This window comes from Camelus dromedarius, chromosome 12 (genome assembly GCF_036321535.1).
Source record: "Camelus dromedarius isolate mCamDro1 chromosome 12, mCamDro1.pat, whole genome shotgun sequence".
NCBI classification, from domain to species: domain Eukaryota; kingdom Metazoa; phylum Chordata; class Mammalia; order Artiodactyla; family Camelidae; genus Camelus; species Camelus dromedarius.
The window spans coordinates 44,154,835-44,177,878 of record NC_087447.1 but is presented as its reverse complement, the minus strand read 5'-3'; the positions used below and the strand labels follow the sequence as shown (position 1 = coordinate 44,177,878).

General features: G+C 34.7%; 1 long non-coding RNA gene across 2 annotated transcripts; it reads right to left on the bottom strand.

The window, feature by feature from the left end:
* Positions 1-372: 372 nt before the first annotated feature.
* On the bottom strand, positions 373-22,826 carry ZNF214 (zinc finger protein 214). 2 transcript variants are annotated; one of them, XR_837603.3, is made up of 5 exons: positions 22,257-22,826; positions 22,077-22,134; positions 21,384-21,472; positions 7,709-7,870; positions 373-6,626 (listed from the first exon to the last, which is right to left on the bottom strand). It is a non-coding gene; the product is annotated as a zinc finger protein 214 (long non-coding RNA). The 2 variants fall into 2 exon arrangements; XR_004139288.2 differs by having other exon boundaries at positions 22,635-22,826.
* Positions 22,827-23,044: the final 218 nt, after the last annotated feature.

Genomic DNA, 23,044 nt, shown 5'->3' with positions numbered 1-23,044 from the left:
TACCTTCAGTTAATTCTTAACACAGCATTCAGAGTGAGCCAGTTAGACCATGTCTCTTAAAATCTTCTAATGGCTTTTCATACTACCTTTAACCTCAATTTTTTAGTGAATATGTTTTCCATATTTACTCTAATGAACTCTTTAATGAAGGGAAAAATAAATCCAATGATTAAAAAAGGAAACTGCCTCCTACTGTCTAAACTCATTGACACCACCTAGTTGTCTACTCTGTGGTCCTGTGACCTCCATTCTTGCTCATACTTGTTGCTATTAATGGATCAATGACCATGTCAAATTCATATTTTGTCCTTTACAAGTCTTATAGTCTCACTCTACAACATGTCCAGTCTCCATACTGTTGTTAAAGTCATCTTTTCAAAATGACATTGTTGTTCCTTCATTCAAGATTCTTTAATGCTTCTCCATGACCAGTAGAAACTTTTTAGCTTGGCACAGTAAGACCTTCATGATCTGACCATTTTCTAACCTCACCTTTCTGCTCTAACAATGTGAGGCTCCTTGCAGCTGGTTATATACATTGGAATTTCATTATTCCATTTCTTTGCACAGCTTGTACCTTCTGCCTCCTATCTTTTAACCCAATAATTGAATATAGAAAATTGTAAAAATTACCTAAAATAGAAAACTTCATACATGATCACATTTATGGCAGTTTAATTCATAATATAAAAATTAAAAGTCTAAGTCCCTGATAACATAGAGATAATTAAGTATTATGGTACAGCCACACAATGGAATATCATGTACCATTAACATTTTTAAAAAGTTGTATATAAAAAAGTGATTTTTATTTTTTATGAAAAGACACCAGTAAAAATAGAAAACAATACAGAAAAGTATGAAGTACATAAAGATAACTACAATCCATCCTATCAAAGAAACCCACTAATAACATTTTTGTATATATTCAATAGTTTCCCCATGGAAATACCTGTATAAATATATAAATAGAATTTTACCCCATATAGAGTTCTATATCTTGTACTTTTCTCTTAACACCGTAAGTATAGTCTTATCGTTACAACGTTCTTGGAAAATATAAGTTTTAGTGACTGCATAACATTACATCATATAGGTGCATCATAATTTATTTGACCTTTCCCCTATTTTAGGGGAAGGCAGCATAAAAATACTTCAATAAATATCTCAAACATTTATCTATGTATGTGTTCTAATGTAGTTCAGAATACTTGGTCCAGACCCACCACTTTCTAGAGAAATTTATTTGAACATCAGCCCTAACAACCATGTTACATGCCTGTCATCCCATCCCTGGGCATGTCTGAAAACACCAGAGTGAACATCTGATACGAAGCTAACCAGTCTGAAGCTTACTAGTAGCCTATGGTTTAGACTGGCCTAAAAGAGTTGTCTAGAGGTAGTAATTATAAACTGAGCCAATCATTTTCCCTCATTCAGAAATCTGAATCTCAGACTCAGAAAGAAGTTACATGTTAGTGGTGGGCACTAAAATCAAAAAAACTTAATCAGGGATGTGGTGGTAATTTGATAAGCATGCGCAGAGTGAGTAAACAGGAGGTCAGTCTGTAGAAAGAAAAGAGGATAACCAAAGAAACAAAAATAAGTTCTTGAAAAAGTAGTCTCATTGTCTAATGGCTTTCTGGAGCAAGTTCTCCTGTTGAAGCTTCTGTCCTTGGATTTGTGTGTGTGTGTGATTTTAAAACATAATGTTATATAACTTTATTTAAATGAGGTAAGTTAAGTGGATCTCTGTTCTTTGCAAACAGAAGTTCCCTAATAGAGTGCAACTCTATTTCCACAGGATATATGCCTAGATAGGAAATCAAGGAAACAGTAGTAACAATTTTGAGGGTCACGATTGGCCAAATTGTTTTCCCAAAAAGTCTATTTACCTTCAACATAAGTAGTAAGTATCCATCTGTACTCTCACTGAAAATAGCTATTATAATTTTTGTTAATAAAAGTTGTATTTCATTGCTTTAATCTGTTGATGTCCTTTGCCATTTTAACTAGGTGTCCATCTTATTAATTTATAAAAGTTCCTATCATAATCATGGAAAATATTTTCCCTATTGTTGTCTTGACTTCCATATGTTCTTAACCTACAGTTTAAAATTTTTTACTGTGGTCCAATTCTTAGGCATTTTTTCTGAGTTCTTCCAGTACATCAAACTCTCAAAAAATGCACACGTGTGTTATGTTTTCAACTATATAAAAACCATACATAACTATATGTAAAATTGGGTAAATGTTTAAAATTTTATGTTTCAGAGAGTAGCACCTCCTCTTAAAAAATATCTTGTGCTAATCTTGAATGTGAATCACTTAAAAAATGGGGTTAGCTTGTGTTTTTTTTATTTTTGATGACAGCTTTCATGAAAACATATAGGGGTTTGTGGAACACAGGCTGAAAATTTGTGCTTTAATCAATATATATTAGTAGGTCAAAATATATAAGATGTCAGTCATGAGATGAAAGTCTAATTTTATTTTTCATCAAAGAGTTAAATAATTTTCTCAGCACAATTTCCTGAATAATCCTTCTATTCGTAAGTCTTTGTCATATGTATTTAAGCATATTTACTTAATGTTATATATACATATGTAATCCATACACTGATTTATTTCTGAGTTATTCAGTAACTGAGCATTCTGAACATTTTTTAAAATGTATGATCAAGTTCTCAACATTTTAATTTCAATATATCATTTATTATATATGAGGGTAATATCATTAATCTTTCTTATAATTATCTCTGCTCTTTTCCAATGTTTCTTTTTCTTAAAAGACTTTATAATATTTTTTAATTTCAGATCTCATTGGGATTTTGATCAGATTTGAAATAAATCTATAAATTAAGGAACATTCCCTCTGAAAAAATTATAGGACTTCTCTATTCAAGTCCTCTTTTATTTATAATTAAATGTTTTGCTTTTCATTATTTTCATTCTACATTTTTGCTATTTGTTCCTATTTAAGAAATTTTAGTATTAAAAACTCTTTTTTGCACCCACTGTATTCTGATTATTGCAAGTATTTAGGATACTATTGGTTTTTATATTTTTATCCACCTTAATGGGTTTAATTAGTTTATTTTTAAATTAACTTTTAAAAACATATTTTGGGATACCTTTATGTTTGCCAAATATTTGTGTATTCTTTTAAATCAATAAAATTAATAGCTCAGTATTGAGCAACTGATCAGTTGAAAATTGATCAGTATTTTGCTTTAATCTTTTCTGTTGTAGAGCATATAGGTAAAATTCTAACTCAATCTAGGGTTTTCAGACTTTTTAAGGGGAGATTTAACTTATTTTGATAAATTTGATTTGCTTTCATCTTGATCCATATTCTCTAATTTTTTAGATCATCTTGTTCTTTCTGTCTTTTGCTATAGGGACTGAATATTCTTTATTTTTATCTTCTGTTTTGAAAGAAATATGTGCTTTTGTTAGTAGTTAGTTGTAATTTCTAACTTTGTAAAAAAAAAAATTAAGACCTTTATTTCTAGAACTGTTAAAGTCAGGAACAAAATGTAATGAATCCACACTATTTAAGATCAGAAATGTAGCACACTTTCTTTTGCTGTCCTTCCCTCATTTAGTTGCCGGATTTAACAAATAAAAACACAAAATGCTATTAAATTCAAACTTCATATAAACAAACAATTTCTTAGTATAAGTTCCATGCAATATTTGGGACATACTTAATACTAAAAAATTATCATTGTATATCTGAAATTCAAATTTAACTGAGTGTCTGAAAACTCTATTTTCCTACCCAGACTTTAACATATAATCTGTTTTTATACTCAGCATTTGTATATTATTTTCTTGCACAACTATTTAAAATTTTTAAAGCTTTGTAAACAAATTAATTATTCCAGACTTAACTGCATGTTTAACTGATTTTAGTGTTTGTCACCAGTTCTTTTATACTGTGACTTCCACATTCTTGAGCTCTCTTTAAGAAAGGTACACATATGATATATTTTGTTTTCTTATCTAATTTGTCACCTACACATGTAAAGGACAATTCAGCTGATTAAAAAAAAAAAACTATAGGCGATAAAAGAGATTTTCAATCTCACAATTCTGAAGATGTTATTCTGTTGTCTTTTGACATTTACTGTTGCAGAGGTCTTTATCCATTCTCCCTCTTTGGTTTTGAGAATAACCAGAATTTTCACACACCTACGAAGAGAAACTAAATCATACTTCTTGTTACTTGGTGTCTGAACCTATGAATAAATGTGGAAAACTGGGGAGGGGAATGGGTGAGTGTATTATGGTAACCTCAGAGTGCAGCACTTCTGTGACAAAAGGACGGTTCCTGAGTTTTCTGGTTGGCAGAAATAACATCTCTAAGATAATCCTATCTTGGATAACAGGTCATACAATGTTTTCCTGTCTTTTGTCATAAGCAACTGAAATCTACTGGCCCTGTAATTCACTTCTTCCGCAGTTGAGCAACAGGTTGTCTACCAGTTAGAATTTCAAGTTTTGTGTTTTCATTTTTTTCTGTAGCTTCCTAGGGACTTTACAGGGGAGTCAAGATGCTGTTTCATTGGTAGCTAACCAATTTCAATTCAAACCAAAATATAGTAAATGTTATGAAGTCAGTGGAAATACAAAGTTGAACATACAGTATAATTGCATACACATAAAAAAAGACCAGAATGAAATAGGATGAAAAGTTTTCTTCTTGACTTACATTTTTTTTAGTGACTATGCATAATATTTATAATAGAAAAAATACTTTAATTTAAAATACTAGGCCCTCCTCTTGAAGCAAATGATTCCTAGTATGAATTAGGGCAAATATAAATATTGCTTGAGATTATTTGGGTTATTTATAGAATTTCCTTCCCATCAGCATTTACTGGGCTTAAGGTGAAGCTTTGATTAAAGCTGTTAACTAAATGAACAGAATTATAAGGTTTCTCTTCTGCAATTACTGTGAAGATGTGAATTCTGATCAAATCCCTTATAATACTCATGGCATTTATGAGTTTTCTCTCCTGTGTGGACTCTTTGATGAATTCGAAGAGCTGAGCTATGGCTGAAACCCTTACCACACTTAGCACATTGGTAAGGCTTCTCCCCGGTGTGGACCCTCTGATGAATGTGAAGGTTAGAGCTGTGACTAAAGCCTTTTCCACAGTCATCACATGTATAGGGTTTTTCTCCTGTATGGACTCTCTGATGAATGAGGAGATGTGAACGCTGACTGAATCCCTTACCACACTGTTCACATTTATAGGGTTTCTCTCCAGTATGTACTCTCTGATGAGTGTGGAGTTTGGAACTCTTGCTGAAGCCCTTCCCACACTCATGACACGTATAGGGTTTCTCCCCAGTATGGACCCTCTGGTGAATGCGAAGATCTGAGCTGTGACTGAAGTCCTTCCCACAGTGCTCACATTTATAAGGCTTCTCTCCTGTATGCACTCTCTGATGAATTTGAAGATTTGAGCGCTGGGTAAAGCCCTTCCCACAGTCGTCACATTTATAGGACTTTTCTCCGGTGTGGACTAACTGATGAATTCGAAGATTTGAGCTCTGACTGAAGCCCTTACCACACTCATCACACTTATATGGCTTCTCTCCGGTGTGGACTCTCTGATGAACATGAAGTACTGAACTCCGACTAAAACTCTTACCACACTGACCACACTTAAAAGGCTTCTCTCCAATGTGAAGTCTCTGGTGAATGTGAAACAATGAGTTTCTACTGAGGTCCTTGTCACATTGCAGTCTATAGCATTTCTCTTCAGCGTGGACTCTTTGATGATGGTGAAGACTAGGGAACTGACTGAAGCTCTTACCACGCACATTATATATATAAGGCACCTCCCCTGGGTAGACTCTCTGATGAAAGCGAACACCTAAGCTCTGGCTAAGGTTACTGGCAGCTTCTTCACATCTGTACAGCTTGCTACCCATGTGGATTCTTGGATGTCTGTATAGGTCTGACCTCTGGGGGAAGCATGCTGTGCTGATGGAGCATTGATAGAACTTTCCTCCAAGTTGGTTTCTCTTGTGGAGAACACATGGTGAGTTCCAAAAATACATTTCTTTACATTTATCACATCCACAGTATTTCTCTTCTATAGAGCCATTTAGCAGGTCATTTTGGCATATCTCCCCAGCATACTCTGGAAGGTCTTCCACTATTGGGAGGTAAGAATGCTGACCTATGAACTTCTGTTCTTTTTCCATACAGAGATTTTTCCTGGATATGTCAACATGGCATCTACTTTGAAGACCACGTGAATCACGCACATAGATTCCTCTACCATCGTCTTCAGTGTGTTTTGTTTCTAAGGACTGACCAGGTATAAACTTTGTATATTTTAAGTTCCTGGGACCTTTGCCTTCAGAAGTCAGTTCATGGTTGCCATACTCTGGTACTTGTGTGGAGACTAGTGACCATTCCTGACAGTGGGAAAGGTGTTGCTGCTTTAGGTCTTTGGAATCTCTACCTTGAACACTTTCCTCATAGTTTCGATTCTCATATATCTGAGTGCTGGCATTCCTCCAGCCATGCCAGCAAGAAAGATTGTCATGTGTTAAATATCTGAATCTTTTTTCTTGGGGTTTGTACCTCTCTCTCCAGTTTCCTAGAAAAATAAGCAGATAATCCAGTGGTAAAATGAAAGCTGTGTTTAAAAAATCTGCAACAACCTTTAGAATCACAGGAATATATATGTGTGTGCAAGAGGGGAAGAAGGTTGTGACTTAGGCTGCTCCATATTTGGGTGTGAAATCCATTTGTTTGTTTATAGATGTATTCATTCACTCATTCATTCAAAAAACATATCTTGAGCATTTATTACCACGTACTGTTAGAAATAAAAGAGAAAGCTTTCAGGGAAATAGTCTTAAAGACTAAGATTTAATTAGATTATTCTATTCGGGGCATTATTATGAGAAAAAATATGGTTTCTGGTTTTTTGTTCTAGAATAGTGTGGTAGGTTGTACAAACAACTCTTTACTTTTTCTACATCTTTGGGTGTTTTCTTTCCACACCGACTCTACACTTGGTTATGTAAAATGCTTTTGTCACCAAGACAAAAGTGATACAAGGAGAGACTTGAAAAGTGCTTATGCATTGGGGCTTGGCCTTTCTTGATGGTTTTGAGAGTCCTGTGACCACCACCCTGTAAATGAGCCTGGACTAGCCTCCCTGAAGAGAGACATATGGTCAACATATGCCCGTTATAACACTGATACTGACCAACTGCCAGACATGTGAGTCAGGCTGTCCAGCCTTATCTTAGACCATCCAGCCCCAGTCAAGTCACTCCATGATAGGAGATCCATCTAACCAACCAGAATCATGAAAAATAATAAGGTTTATTTTAAGTCACTAAGTTAGGGGTAGTTTGTATATTATACAGAAAGAGCTAACTTGCACAAATAGTACATGGAGAAAAAATTTAATACTAAACAAAATTATGTGTGAAAATCTGTGCTTTAAGTGTAATCTGGAAAATAATAATAATAATCACAAATACCTATTAATTACATAGCTTGTTTGGAAGATATATCTTTGTCATCTATTTGTCATGTGATTTAAGACCCATTTTTTAGAATAATTTCTTCCACCTCAATATAACACCCAGATAAATAACCAGAATACTCAATGAAACTGGTCCCTGAAGAGACTAACCCTATTTCCTAATAGCTGGGTAACTTTACCTACTGACATGACATTTGTGTAGTTCTCCCACATGACCTCTCTGTAGAGCTTTTTTTGAGAAGAATCCAGGAATCTCCATTCCTCCCAAGTAAAAATAACAGTCACATCTTCAAATGTTACTGCCATCTGTTCAAAGATCAGGCTTTCCAGAAAGAAGAAATCTAAGTGGGAAGATGGACAAAGAAAAAGACATCAGCAAGTAACAGAAGTGGCAAACCAAAAAGAGAAAGAACTCCAATAATGAAGAAAATCAAGAAACGCAAGAGGAGACACAATAATATAGATCAAGTCGTGAGATAATGTATCCAAATCATTGAACACCATCACCACCATCATAAGAGACATTTATATAAGCATTTGTCTGCTAACTACTGGGCTAAGTACTTCATGTACATTGCACATAATCCTCACAGCAATCCTAAATTGTAGATACTACTATCCCCATTTTACAGCTAGAGCCACTTTGTTTTTTTCCAAAGTCTACATACATTGGACCAAAACTGTTTCCCAACTGTACCAATATAGCTTCATGTTGCTTATATTATTGCTTCATGATTGATCATCTTAGATATTATCTATTTACTTCCTACTATGAAATGAGGAATCAGATGCGACCACCCATACCTCCACTCCTCATCCTCATGTAGCATTATCACTAATTTTCTGGTTAAATCAATAAGTAGTGCTTATATGATTTTGAATATGATTATATACTGTTTGGGAGAATTACTTGTTTAATTTTTACTTAATAAATTTACTGTCCTCAAAGTCTTATTACTTTGAAAGGCTCTATATAATCTATTTTATGTAGTGTCTCATCCCCTCACCCACTCCTTTTATCTTGGAAATGTCCATCTTCCTGCTCAAGTTAGGGCTGGCTACTCTTTAGTGCTCCATTTTCAAGATCATATGACTCTTCCTCTTTTGTGATTCACTCCATTAACTGGGAGGCACATAACCAAGTGAGTTCAGTCAGGCCTATGAATGCTAAGCCTGTGGCCACTGAAAAAAGCAAAGGTGAGAAACAGGTGACGTTTTCTTTAAAGGAGAATCTCCAAGCATGTGTACTAGGAAGAATTCCCAAGAATCATATGAATCACTCAAATCATATGAATCACTCTATGCCTGAAGTCTTTATTACTATCCTTCACAAATGGCTGGGTATAGAATTCTAGAGTGAAAAGAATTTTTCTCAGAACTGCTTCACTGTTTATAAGCTTTCAGTGTTGCTAAGAGTGATTAAAAAAAAAACTGTAATTCCTTTGTAGGCAACTTTTTCTTTCCCCTTGGGAAATATTTTAGGATCTTCTTTTTTGTCTGGCCCTCTGCCCCAGATGGTATGGATGTGAGCCTCTCTGAAGTTCACAGGGCTCATCAGTTCCTTTCTTGTCTGTACTGCCCTAGGGAGTATTCTGGGATGTAATGTCTTTAGCCCTATGTGGCTCTTACCACTCCTCCTCTTGTTGCCTTCCAAGTTTGTGTTGCAATTTCTCATTTGCTGATGGCTCTTCAACTTCACCACTGTAAGTTCATAAATTTCTTAGTTTTTTATTATTATGCAGTTTTAGAGAAAAAGAAGAGATAAATGCATGTATTCTAACTACCTAAAAACAATTCTTTTAGTGGAAATAACATCATAAGTTGGTTAGGTGACAAATTCATTTTATTTCTTTGATGACACATTCTCAACTGTAAAGTTCAATTTATAATGCTCAGTAAATACCAAGAATAAAATAAATAGATACTTTTAAGGAATTTACAATAAAATGTAAGGAAACTAGACTGTCATCATCATCATCATCATCATCATATCATTATAATCATCGCAGCAGCTAAATACTATCTAGCAGTTATATGAAGAAGGTTATGTTATCTCATTTATCATTATAACAATCCAGTAAGGTATCATTATCAACATTCCTCTTCATTGAAGGAATGAGGAAATTAACATTTAGCAAGATTAAGTACAAGGTCATGTAGTTACAAAGTGGTGGTTTTTAAACCCAGGCATACCTACTAAGCGAAAGTGAGAGAAGTTTTAAAAACAACTTGGGAAGGTTTGTAAATCAGTATTTCCAAGTACAGCCATATTGTGTTAACGTAGAAAGGCAAAAGGAAGATATACTGAAATATTCAAGGATTTAAAATATACCACCCAAGTACTATTTTCCAAATAAACTAAATGATAATCCATGCCTAAAAAAATGAAACATTAATCACAAATCAGAATTCAAGAATGAGAAAATTCAGTGCTGTTTATTTTTAAATGTTTATAAAATAAATGTTAAAAAATTTTAAAGGCAGTAAGTCTACTTTAACACAAACAAACGAGTATATAAATAAGAAACCTGGGATCCTCAGAAGATGAAAATTTGGTGTCATTGTGATAAATGAATTCACTGGTCCTACATTCTGTAAAATGTACAGTAAACAAAACCCAGTCTGTTGTTATTGGCTTTGTTATTTTAACAAAGATTTAAGAATTTATTTAAAAAATATACTAGAGGGGAGGGTACAGCTCAAGTGGTAGAGTGCATGCTTAGCATGCACGAGGTCCTGGATTTGATCCCAGGTATGTCCTCTGAAAAATAAATAAATAAGTAAACCTAGTTACCTACCCCGCCCCCAAAATAAATTAAAAATATACTAGAGATTAAGAGTCTATTTTCTTTTACTGAAAATAAGTTCATAAAAATTATAACAATGCTGAAGTAATACAAATAAAAATTGAAAGCCAACCCTCCCCAAATAACTTAAAAATAACAACTAGAGTTTTCACTGTATCCTTTCTGACGCTTTTCATACATACATAGCCTGCTAATGTTTTTCTGTAACAAAGACATGATCATTCTGCAGTTTGCTTTTTTCATATAACATGTAGTGTACAACTTCCCATTACAGTACATATAGACCTATCTTATTTGTGGTGATTTTAAAATATGCCCACAAATTATTTGGTACCCTTCCCTTCAAAAAGTGGAGCCTAATTCCCCACCCCTTGAACGTGAGCCGATGATGAATAGAAGAAAAAGCAAAAGGGGAAGCAATGGTGTGCAACTTTCGAGACTAGCTCATAAAAGATTCCTCCTTGCTCTTTTTGTCGGATCAGTCACTCTGGGAGAAGCTACCTCTCATGTTGTGAGAATACTTAGGCAGTCCTGTGGAGAGGCCCACGTGGTGAGGAACTGAGGCTATCTGTCCTCAATGAGAAATGAGGCATCTGCCAATAGTCATGTGAGTGACTTAGCATCTTAGCAGTGGATCCTCCAGCCCCAGTGAAGCCTTCCAGTGACAAAGGCCTGCTGACAGCTTGACTGCAACCTCATGAGAAGCCCTGAGCCAGAACCCCACTGCTATGTTGCTCCAGATTCCTGACCCTTAGAAACTGAGTGAGATAACAAATGTTTGTTAATTTAAGCTGCTAAGTATAATTTATTATGCAGCAATAGATGACTAAGATATTGTACATGTTGCATGGCATTTCACTTTATGATGTTCCAGGATTTAACTGTTCCCAAACCGATGCACACTATTTCTAGTTTCCTGGCTATCTCAATAGAGCAGTGATCAACTCTCTCAAATGTATCATTGAACAACACTCACTTGTAATAACATATCTAGATGATACATTTCCAGAATTAGAACCTTTAGGCATGTGCATTTCAGTTTACTAAAAAACACTATAAAACTTCCCTTGAAAATATTTTTTAAAATATGTTGCAAATGATTTCCCCCACTAGAAAAGTTAAAAGCAGGACACCTACATTCAAAATTAGTAGGTACAAAACACCTAGAGATGGAAAAAGAAGGAAGTTACATAAAGAATAAATTAAGATGGCAACTAAATTTATTAATAGACAAAAGGATATTAAAACAGTTTTAAAGTATAGAGGCATACTGCTTAGAAGAGACACACTGAACTACTGAATTCTAAAAGATTAAAATTAAGATAGGCTAATCTATAACAAAAATGTGGACAAAAATGAAGTCACTTTTGCATTATTAATATTACATAAGGTAAAATGAAAGGAAACAGTATTACACTAGATTAGCAGTGATTTTATGAGAAATGAAATTATAGCCCTTTGTGTACCACCAACCAGAACTGATTAAGTTTCTGTCATAATTGCTACAAGACTTTGCATCATCAACAGAGTATGGAAAATTTCAAACATTCACAAGAGTAATAAAGAGGACAATATAGTGAGGTCCCATATAACAACTCAATAATTATCATTTATATATATAAATATATCAATATATATTATATTATTTTGTCAAACTTATTTCAATCCTCTGCTTCCCCCATTATTAATATTATTGTTATTATTATTTGCTGGAGTATTTGAAAGCAAATCCCAAGCCTAAATCATTTCACATATAATTATTTCAGAAATAGTTCAATATATATCTTTCACTAACTAATAGGGACTTTAAAAAACCTAACTGCCTAACAAAATTAATAGTACTTAATATCTAACATTCACTTCAAATTAATACTTGTTACAGCTGAATTGTCTGAATCAGGATCCAAAAAAGATCTACAACTTATATTTGGTTACTGTATGTTTCTTAAATCTCTCTTGTCTGTAACAGTATCCTTCTACCTTTTAATTTTTTTAATTTATCATGCCATTGATTTGTTAAAGAAACCCAGACATTTATTGTGTAGAAAACTGGTTCTCAAAATTCATTAAGTATCAGAATCACCTGGAGAACTTGTTAAAGCACAGTTTCCTGGGCCCCATCTCCAGAGACTCTGATTCATTAGGTCCTAGGTAGGACCCAAGATTCATTTATAATAAGCTCTCATGTGATGCTAATGCTGCTGGACCAGGGACTGGACTTTGAATAGCACTTTTACAGAACATCCCTCATCAATTATTTGGCTAACTGTTTCCTTGTGGTGTTTTTACTTGTTCTTTATTCCATTCCTGTTACTTGGTCCTTTTATTCCCGAAGCCTCTGAAGACTAAAGTTCATTTTTTTTTCTGACAAGAATACCTGCTATATACTTCCTGTTATGGTACTTTAGGGTTGCTAAATTTACTAAGCAGTGGGTTCAAGTGCTGTCAGTGCAGTCCTTCGATTCTAATGTTTCCCATAAATCTTTCACTCAAAGTTTTAGCAGTAAATGATGACTATTTCTTAGATCTGTTATTTCATTCAGAATTGCAATTTGGTTTTCTAATTCTGCTATTCCTTGTGCATATATGAGCTGTAATCCTATAATGAAGAACTCCCCATCACAAATTTTCTGGTTACCCTGAAATGTTGTCCAATCAAAAAAGGATAAATGCTTGATTACTTCCAAAGTACCCCATTTAAAAAATCAATTTGCAGAGTAATGAGATGGGACAAAGTAACCACCAACTACAACTCATACGATTTGTATTATTTTGCTTTTCAGCATTTTTATGAATTCATTGATTTTTACATATTTGATGTGTTTTGATCAAATTGCAGTACTTTTTCTTTTAGATGTTCAACACCCCCCCCCTTATCTTAGATTAGTGGGATTTCTTTCAGGCTGGCTCTGGGCTCTTGTGACATGATCCCTTTCAGTGTTTGAGAACATCCTTACTTTACCACAACAAATGTCATAGGTTCAGTTTTGTTGCCTTTTCTATACTGACCAAGATTCACCATTTCTCCAGGGAGCTTGATAATTTCCCACTCTCTTCTCTTTCTATATAAATAAACCTCCCCCAGAACATTATGTAAACTTGACATCCCTCTTGTCTTCCTATCCATAAACACAGTTATCTTTCCAACTATTAAAGTCTTATTTAAAAAGTCCTTTTTAAGAAAGGTCTGTTAAAATAATTCTTTATGTATTTGAAATTTTGATTCATTCTTATTATTTTGTCAGGTTTTGCTATATACAAATTTGAAACTCATTCTTAACTGTATATTAGTTCATGATTAATAAATCTAATTTTTGTGGCATTATTTTAGGTAGGTCTCTTGCAAATAGCATAGAGCAAGACTTTGTTTTTCATCAAATCTGTATGGCTAATTTTTTTATAGGTAAGTTTTATCCATGTTCATTTACTGTGATTGCTAATATATTTGGACTTATTTCTAAAATCTTACTTATTATTTTTAAAAATTCTTCCTCCATCTTTTCCTGTCTTCTCTTTGAGTTTTATTTTTTATTGCCTCCTATTTTTTCCTCTATGATTTTGATTTCATACATAAAACTTCTGTTTTTTAATAGTTAACCTATATATGCTTTAAACATATACACTTACCTCTCTATATTTTTAACAAATCATTTAAGAAGAGAAACAAATCCAAGAAAGGCTGCATAAGATATAATAAGGAAAGGTGATCAAGTACCTTAATAAAGTGTATTGTGATCATAAAACAAATGAAAACAAATGAAATCAGATAAACAAAACCTGGAACAAAAAAAGAAAAGAAAAAGAGAGAGCATATCTACACCTACCCTGAACTACGGCTGTTGACAATACAAACAGCTGATAAGGGAGGGATGGAGAAAAGGGACATGAGCGTAGGCTAAAGTACTTGTCTTTGTAGAAAAACTTCTTAGATATTAATAAGTTTGAGAAGTCAGTGGGCATAAATCAAAATTAACATGGGTTTCAAGTTAAGGGCAACCACCATAAGAACCAAAGTAGGATCTATAAAGAACAAAACAAAATAAAAACAGAAGACATCCTGTTTCAAAGAAAGAAAGTATATGATGGCAAAAATAGCAGTAATTATAATAAATGTAAAAATACATATTTTTTTCATGAACCCACAGTACTGTTACAGGATTGGCCATGTATTGGTCTATAATGCAGAATACATTCTCTAGCTACAATGTAATAAACTTAGGAACTATCAACAATGGAATTAAAAAACCTACACTTCTGGAATCCAAGTAACATATTAAATATCCCTTGGATTTAAAGGACAATATAATGATAAAAAAGAAAAATTTGAATTGAATAATAATAATTACACATCAAAAATTTCAAGACTCAAATAAATAAATACTTAAAGGAAATAAGAATGGCTAGAGATAAAAAACCTAAGCATTCAACTCAGAAACTTAGAAAAGAGAAATCCTCACCCCCCTCAAAAAGGGGCAGACTTCAAAAAAGAAGGATAAAGCTGAAAGTCAAAGATGTAACAAACAGATGACTGAGAAAACGCATAAAGCCAAAAGATGCTCTTAAAAATTTAATAAGTCAGATCTCTGCAAGTCTGATTTTTTAAAAGTATGATTATAAACAAAACACAGGGATATACTTTTTCTCTAAAATTTATAAGTAGGGAAAAGAAGTCCACAAAGATTTAGTTGGAATGCAGTTTGGTGCAGCCATTGTGCAAAACAGTATGGAGATTCACAAAAAAAACTAAAAATAGATTTGCCACATGATCCAGCCATCCCACTCCTGGGCATGTATCCAGAGGGACACCTGCACCCCAATGTTCATAGCAGCACTATTTACAATAGCCAAGACTTGGAAACAACCTAAATGTCCATCAACAGATGACTGGATAAAGAAGTTGTGGTATATTTATACAATGGAATACTACTCAGCCATAAAAAGTAATAAAATAATGCCATTTTCAGCAACATGGATGGCCTTGGAGAATGTCATTCTAAGTGAAGTAAGCCAGAAAGAGAAAGAAAAATACCATATGATATCATTTATAAGTGGAATCTAAAAAAAAAAAAGACAAATGAACTTATATATAATGCAGAAACAGACTCACAAACATAGAAAACAAACTTACGGTTACCAGAGGGGGTGGGGGTGGGAAGGGATAAACTGGAAGTTCGAGATTTGCAGATACTGACTGATATAATATAAAGTAGGTAAACAAGTTTATACTGTATAGCATAGGGAACTATATTTGATATCTAGTAGTAGCTTATGGTGAAAAAGAATATGAAAACAAATATATGTATACTCATGTATGATTGAAACATTGTGCTATACAAGAGAAACTGACACAACATTGTAAACTGACTATACTTCAAAAAAAAAAAAAAAACTTAGTTCAACCAAGCAGGAAGACTTGTCCTACCAGATAGTGACATATCACCAAACTACAGTAGTAAAATCAGAACAGCCCAGTGGAACAGAACTGAGGACTCAACGACTAAGCAATATTCTTGTTCATATATGAAAACCTATTAACAAGAAAGATGGCATTAAAAATCAAAGAGGAAAGAATGAATTATTTATACTAGATGGTGTTGTGAAACTGATTAAGTATATGAGAAAAAATAAAACTGGGCTCCAACATATCATATACATGGGAATACTAGATGGATTAAAAACTTGAATGTTAAAGGGAAAGTTACAGAGTTAGTGAAATAAAATGTTGGAATTGAAAAACATTTACCATTGCTAAATGAATCCAAAAGCCAGTTCTTCAGGGGGAAAATATTAACAATAAAATAGATTAATCCCCAACAAGCTACCAAAGGAGACAAAAAGGGATGAGCACAAATAGAAAAAAGTTAAAAATGAGATTAGGGAAATAGCAAAGATTAGTTGAATCTTCGGTAGGCACTTTCCACAATTCTTTAGAACATAAATCTGAAAATCTGAATGGGAAATATATTTTTTCCTAGAAAACCACTCAGTATGGCCCTGAGAAGAAGGAAAACAAACCTGAGCAGATCAGATATTGGGAAAGAAATTAGTCAAGTTATCAAAGAAATATGAAATATTATCTTCACACAACCCAAAAGTTTCCTCAGATGAAGTCTTTCAAATTTTCAAAGAACAGATTATTTGATTCTATTAAATTATTCCAAGGTATACAATAATTGTCAAAAATTTTAAGAAATTTAGGAAAACACTAAGACAGCAAATGTTAGAAAACTATAGCTCTATATTAGTAATGAATCTTGATAGAAACTTCAGAAATAAAGTAAAATATAAGGTTGATAAACTGCAGCAACACCTGTATTTATAATCTACTGATGCATAACTAGTTATTTCAAAACTTAGTGGCTTAAAACAATAATTATTATCTTTCACGGTTTCTCTGGGTCAGAAATTCAGGGGTGGCTTGGCTGGGCAGTTCTGACTTGGATTTCTCATGGGATTGTTGTTGAGTTGCCATCTAAAAGCTTGACTGGGTTGGAGGATTCACTTCTAGGGTGGCTCACTCACATGGCTGGCAGGTTGACTGTGATTGTTGATGGAAGGTCTCAGTTTCTTTTTAATTGGTCCTTTCATGTGGCCTGGGATGCCCCTCAACATGGTGACAAGTTTCTTGAGAAAGAAAGGCAAGCAAAACCTGCATCCTTTTTAATGAATTAGCCTGGGAAGTCACATATCATCACTTCCGCTGTGCTCCACTGGCTGAGGCAAACACATGCCCCAGCCAAATTTGACAGGAGGGGACACAATCCCACCTATTGGTGGAAAGAATGAAAGTCACATTGTAAGAAGAGCGTGAAGGATAGGGTAAATTATAGTTATGGCCATCTTTGGAAAATGCAATCTACAGGGGGTAGAGTATAGCTCAGTAGTAGAGCACCTGCTTAGCGTGCATGAGGTCCTGGGTTCAATCCCCAGTAATTCCATTTTAATTAAATAAATAAATAAACCTAATTCTCCGCACCCAAAGAATTAAATTAATCTGCTACAATACCAAAGTATATTATAGCATGATGAACTAGTAGCTTATTCCAAAAGGTAAAGGAAGGTTCAAAGGGGAACTCTATTAACTATAAGCCATCATAATAATGTCAAATAAGAAAAGCCATATAATTATTTTAATCAATGCCAAAAGTTATTTCTTAAAATTCACCACTGATCCTTTCTTTAAAACTACAAACAAAGCAAGTTAGCTACAGAAAAATAAAGAAATGCAAATATATCTCAAATCCAAAGGTAAATCATTAAAAGCATTCTCATTAAAATTGGAAACAAGGATACCACAAATTCACTATTTTAAAATCATTAATATGAAAGCACTTGCCAAAGCAAGCAGACAAAATTATCGTAGAGGGTCTGATTGTTTTCCTGGGAAAACCAACTGAAAATTATTAGCAATTATAAGGGAATTCAGTGTCCCAGAAATTCCAGGACTAGGTTTGTACCATAGAGAAACTTACACATTTATACCAGAAGATATGTACAAGCGCATTTAGAGTATCACTGCTCACCAGCAAAAAACTAGAAATAATCCAAAAAGCCCAACAACACCAAGTTGGATATATAAGCTGTTTTTCATACTGTGAAATAGTACACAGCAGTGAAAATAAACTGCATCTACATCAACATGGCTGCATTGTAAAAATCTAACACTATGTTAAAGTAGCCATTCACAGAAGAATATATGCAGTGATTCCATTTATATAATGTTCAAAAATAGGCAAAACTACACAGTTTTGTTTAGAAATGTAGACATAGGTAGTTAAAACTCAAAAAAAAAAAAGGTAGGGAATACAAAATGCAATATTGAAGATAATAGTTTAATAGTTGTCTTTCTAGCAGAAGGAGGAATGAAGATGTGGGCTTATCAGGGGGCTTTTAAAACTATTTGCTGGTCTACATGGTGGCTATCCATGTTGTTATTGTATTTTAAATTGTACATATATGTTTTCATATATTTTTCATGTATGTAGTATATCCCAATAAATGTTCAAATTAACATATAAAATCCAATTACATAGCTTAGAGTTCAGACATAGAAGTAATAATTAAGTTATTTTTAAATGACATTTATAATAGCAATTAAAAAATACAAATTCCTGAAAATAAGTTTAACAAAACTACTTGGAACCTTTATAAAGACAATTTTAGAATTCTGAGGGATTGAAAAAAATAGGAAGATACTCTTCAATCTTAGGTGGGAGAAATAAATATAACTTTGTTCTTATTAAACTTATCAAAATTTTCAGTGGGCTCCCAATCAAAATACTAACAACTTGGGGGTGGGGGGCATGAACTGATTTTCAAGTGCTTTTGTGAGATAAAAGAAAATTAGGAAAAAGGAATAATGAGGGGAGACTAACCCAATGGCATATTAAAACTTTAATAAGGCCTCTATAATTTTAACACTGTGTGGTAGACACAGGAAAAAAGATGATTAATGGAAAAGACTAGAAATCTGGAAATGGACCCAACTATTGTAGTGAATTCTAAACATGACAAAGGTGACATTAAACTTGTGGGGAAAAGATGGCTTATTTAATTAATGATACTGGGACAGCTGACTCACTATTTGGAAAAAAAATTTAAGCTAGATTCCATGCCTCAGTTCTTTTGTCTTAGTGACTAGAAAGAGTTATACCAGATACGCATTATAGCTTAAATATTAACTAATATAATAGCAACCAATTATTAGTTCTATTTGTCAATCACTTACATGTATGACTTTATTTAATCTCTGCAATAACCCTATATAGTAGGTTTTATTTCTCCACTTCATAGATGTGAATCTGGTTAAGTAACTCTGATTTATAGAACCAGAAAGTGGTAGAGACATGAAACAAGCTTAGGTAGTGGGTCCAGGGCTTGTATTTTGATATGCTATAGTAATAAAACATACTAACAGGCTAATATATCCAATATCTAAAAGTTACCATATGTAACTTTTACTTCCTTTTCTCCAAAATGAAAATCATCATAATATTATTCTGTGGAATGTTCCCAATATATGAGCTATTTCCTTCCTTTTCCTTATCCTCATTGAGTGAAAATGAAAGGGGAAATTCCTCTTCATTGCCGATTAAATGCACTACATATAAAGGAATAAAATTAAATACATTCTTCTACCTGTCTAAGAATTGAGAAATGGACCCATGAAACAGGACAGCCCCAAAAGTGACCTGGGTGCATGAGGGCATGTGTGTGTTAATAATATAGTAATTTAGTATATGAAAAGTTAGCACCACAGTCAGTGGAGAAAGCAGATGTTACTAGGAAAGTAAGTGGGAAAAAAACAGAATGTTTTATGTTCTCCCATCATTTCTCACACCAAAATAAATACCTGATAGGTTTAAGAGTTAAACTTTTAAAATACGTGAAGCTATAAAAAATAATTGAGGAAAATAAAAGTAATTACATATTAGATTTGGGAATGGAGAAGAGCTTTCAAAGCATAAAACTATACATAAAAAGAAAAAGAAAAAGAAAAAATATTTCACTTGATGTAAATTCAAGTTATATCAACAAAGAAGTCCTTAAAAGTAAAAGGGAAATGATAAAATAGGAGAAATACTTACAGCATATAACAAATAGTTTATATATTTTATATACAAAGAGTACATTTTATCAAATGGAAACAAAAACTCAGTAGGAAAAAAAATAATGTATGTTGAGTCAATTTATCAGAGAAGGAATGAAATGACCAATACGTATATGTTTAAAATAGTCGCTCTTAATAAAGACTGAAAGGGTGCAATTCAAGGCTAAATTTTAAAAGTAATATTCAGTGCTGGTAAAGGTTCAACAACACAGGAACTTTCATCAAAAGGTTGTAGTAGTTAGTTCATGCAGTATTTCTACAAAAGAGCTTAAGTTTTCAAAAGCCTAAAACATGTTTATATCCTTTGAATCTGTTATCCTATTTCCCAGAGCATATTTTGAGGAAATAGAGATACACTTAATAAGTTATGTATAAGAATATTTATTATTAGTTGTTTATAATAGTAAAATATTGGGAAAAACTTAAGTTTTTTTAAAAGGAAATTTAAATAACGCATGGCACATACCTGGAATGAAAAACTATATAATCTTTAAAACTCATGCTACCAAAACATACTTGGATAAAAGTTCACTGCATATGTTAAATGAAAAGAATTACACATATAACAGCCATTCATACATTCAACAAATATTAATTGAGTGCTTACTATCTGCTAGGCAGAGTTCTATATACCGGGAACATTCCCTACCCTAATGGAGCCTATTTGTCATGATTCAAATTTTTTTATATATACTAATTTCTCTATATTCATGTATCTTAAATTATGTTTGTATGTTTGTGTATGGATACATATGCACACATACTAGTATTTGTACCGATTAGTGATTATGTATGTATATTAAGTACTGGATAAAAGACTGTAAGTAAATACATCCAAATGTCAATAATGGCAGTGGACTCTGAGTGGTGCACAAGGATGAGTAATCGATTAAACATTACCAGCCCTCCACAATATGCCCTCACCTTATACATTCACACTTACACTCTACTGCAACTAGACCAGTTTCCTTATTTGTCCCCTCATATTCTGCCTGAGACTGACAATCTTCATGTCTGGAATGATACCTTCCAATTTATAACAATTATTTAAATTTGAGTCCCTGTTCCTCTCTTTTGCTTAGAAGTGCTACTCATTGCAGCATTGTTTACTGTGTGATAACTTTAGAAATTCTTATTAACCTCAGGTGCCTTATTTCCCCAAGGTTAAGGAAAGACATTCTTTATCTCAGGCTATCAAAACCAGTTTGAATTATATAGTAGACTTGAATGACTGGCTGAATAAATGAGTAAATGTTGGGAAAAGAAACTGGGTGGGAGGCAGGGCCTTGCTGCATAGGAGGCTTGAAAGCTTCCCAGCCCAGTGAGGAACATTTTCTATTTAGTCTGGCCCATCCATTCCCTTAGCTACTTCCACTACTCCCACTATCCATGGAGAATTCAGGGGCATTTTATAAGAGGAGAGACAATCCCACTCACCTGGGATCAGACTGTGAGGAAAATAATGAACATTCCTTCCTCCTCTATATTCCTTTTTTGGGGAAGGATGGAGTGTTGAAAAGGCTGAGCTGAGGGAAAAAGAAGGAGACATGAAAGACAGCATGATGTAAAATTCCCAGACTCACCACAATCCCCACATACTAACTGTACGTGATCCCTCAAGTCTCCTAGAAAGAGGTCAGAAGGAACCCAAGAACATTTCTGTTCCTTTTCAAGGAAGGAGAGCTATAAGAATTGGCACCCAAGATTTTATTTCTAACCGTTTAAAAAACGTACAATTCTAGTTTGGGCATGAAAACCCAGAATCTGATTGCACAGTTTAGTCTCTCCAGGGATGCAGATATTTTCTATATAATTTAACCTCTCTGAGCCTCAAGGATTTCCTAGTTCATTATGAATAGCAAGAACAATAAAAAATAATCGGAATAATAGCAGCACACTTAGTTTCCTCCTAAAAGTATTTTTCTTATTTTGTTCAATCAGTTAAGTAAAAAGATAATCCCACCACCCTCCCCTACTTCTTACAACATAAATAAAAGTACAGAGCCTTAGCGAAGGATCCCAGATTTAGACTCCCAGGATCTGATCATAGTCTCAACTCTATAACCAACAACTTGTAGAACTTGGAAAAAGACCAGACTCCTAGACCTCCCAGTGCCTCACTTTCCTCACCTGTAAAACGGGGGCATGAGCCTCTGCCGTCCCGGTCCTCCTTGCTGATCACGGGTACCTGGGGAAAATGATAAACAGTTAAGAGCCTTCTTTCTCTAGAGAGAAAAATGATTCATGGTGTCCCAGGAGCAGAACAAATTTGGGCTCCTCCTATGCAGCAAGGGCCTCCAGAATTCTTACATCTCAAGCCCGGGATTCAGACGTACAAACGGTTCTCACGGAGCGGGACCCGCGCGGCCTCTGCTCCTGCAGCAAAGACACGCCCGGCTTCCGCTGCGCATCCAGACGCCCGGCCCGAACTCCGCCCCAACACCTCCCGGCACCTAGCACTCCGGCCCCAGGGCGCAAGCCGCCTGTGCCTCTCCGTTCCCGTCCCTCACTCCGTTTTAACGTGGGGAGGGCGGCTGTGTAGGACCCCCCCTACGCTGGTATCTCCTAGATTTCTAAGGCGGAGCGGCCTCTCGGCCTCCTGGCTGTCCTTCTGCCACTCAATCTTCAGTCACAGCTCTCCCCGCCCATGTTCGCTTCTAGCTTGATGCTCCCGGGAGTCTGCCTCACTTCCAGAGCCTCTGTGGAGGGACGGGGACCAGCCAAAATTCTCCGTCTAGACAAACAATGGCCGCAGCCCGCTAGTCAGAAACCGAAGCCCCAGGCCTTGGAATAGACACTCGGGGCGTTCCCATGGAGACAGGAGGGGCGGGGCGGGAAAGAAGAGCGACGGAGGACGTGGCTCCTGATTGGCCAGAAGGATCGGGGCGCAGCCCAGACTTAAACCACCCGCGTTCCTGGAAGGAGGGTGGTGCGTCACTGCACTCTACCGAGGAGGTGCTGAGCCACCCAAGATACTAACGTTAATGGGACGATTATAGGTGTTTTTAGGGCCCCTGGAAGGGAGGCAGGGCTGGAGACTCAGGGAAACAGCTACCTTTGGGGGCGAGGGGTGGTTGCGCACATTGTCCCGCGCCCTC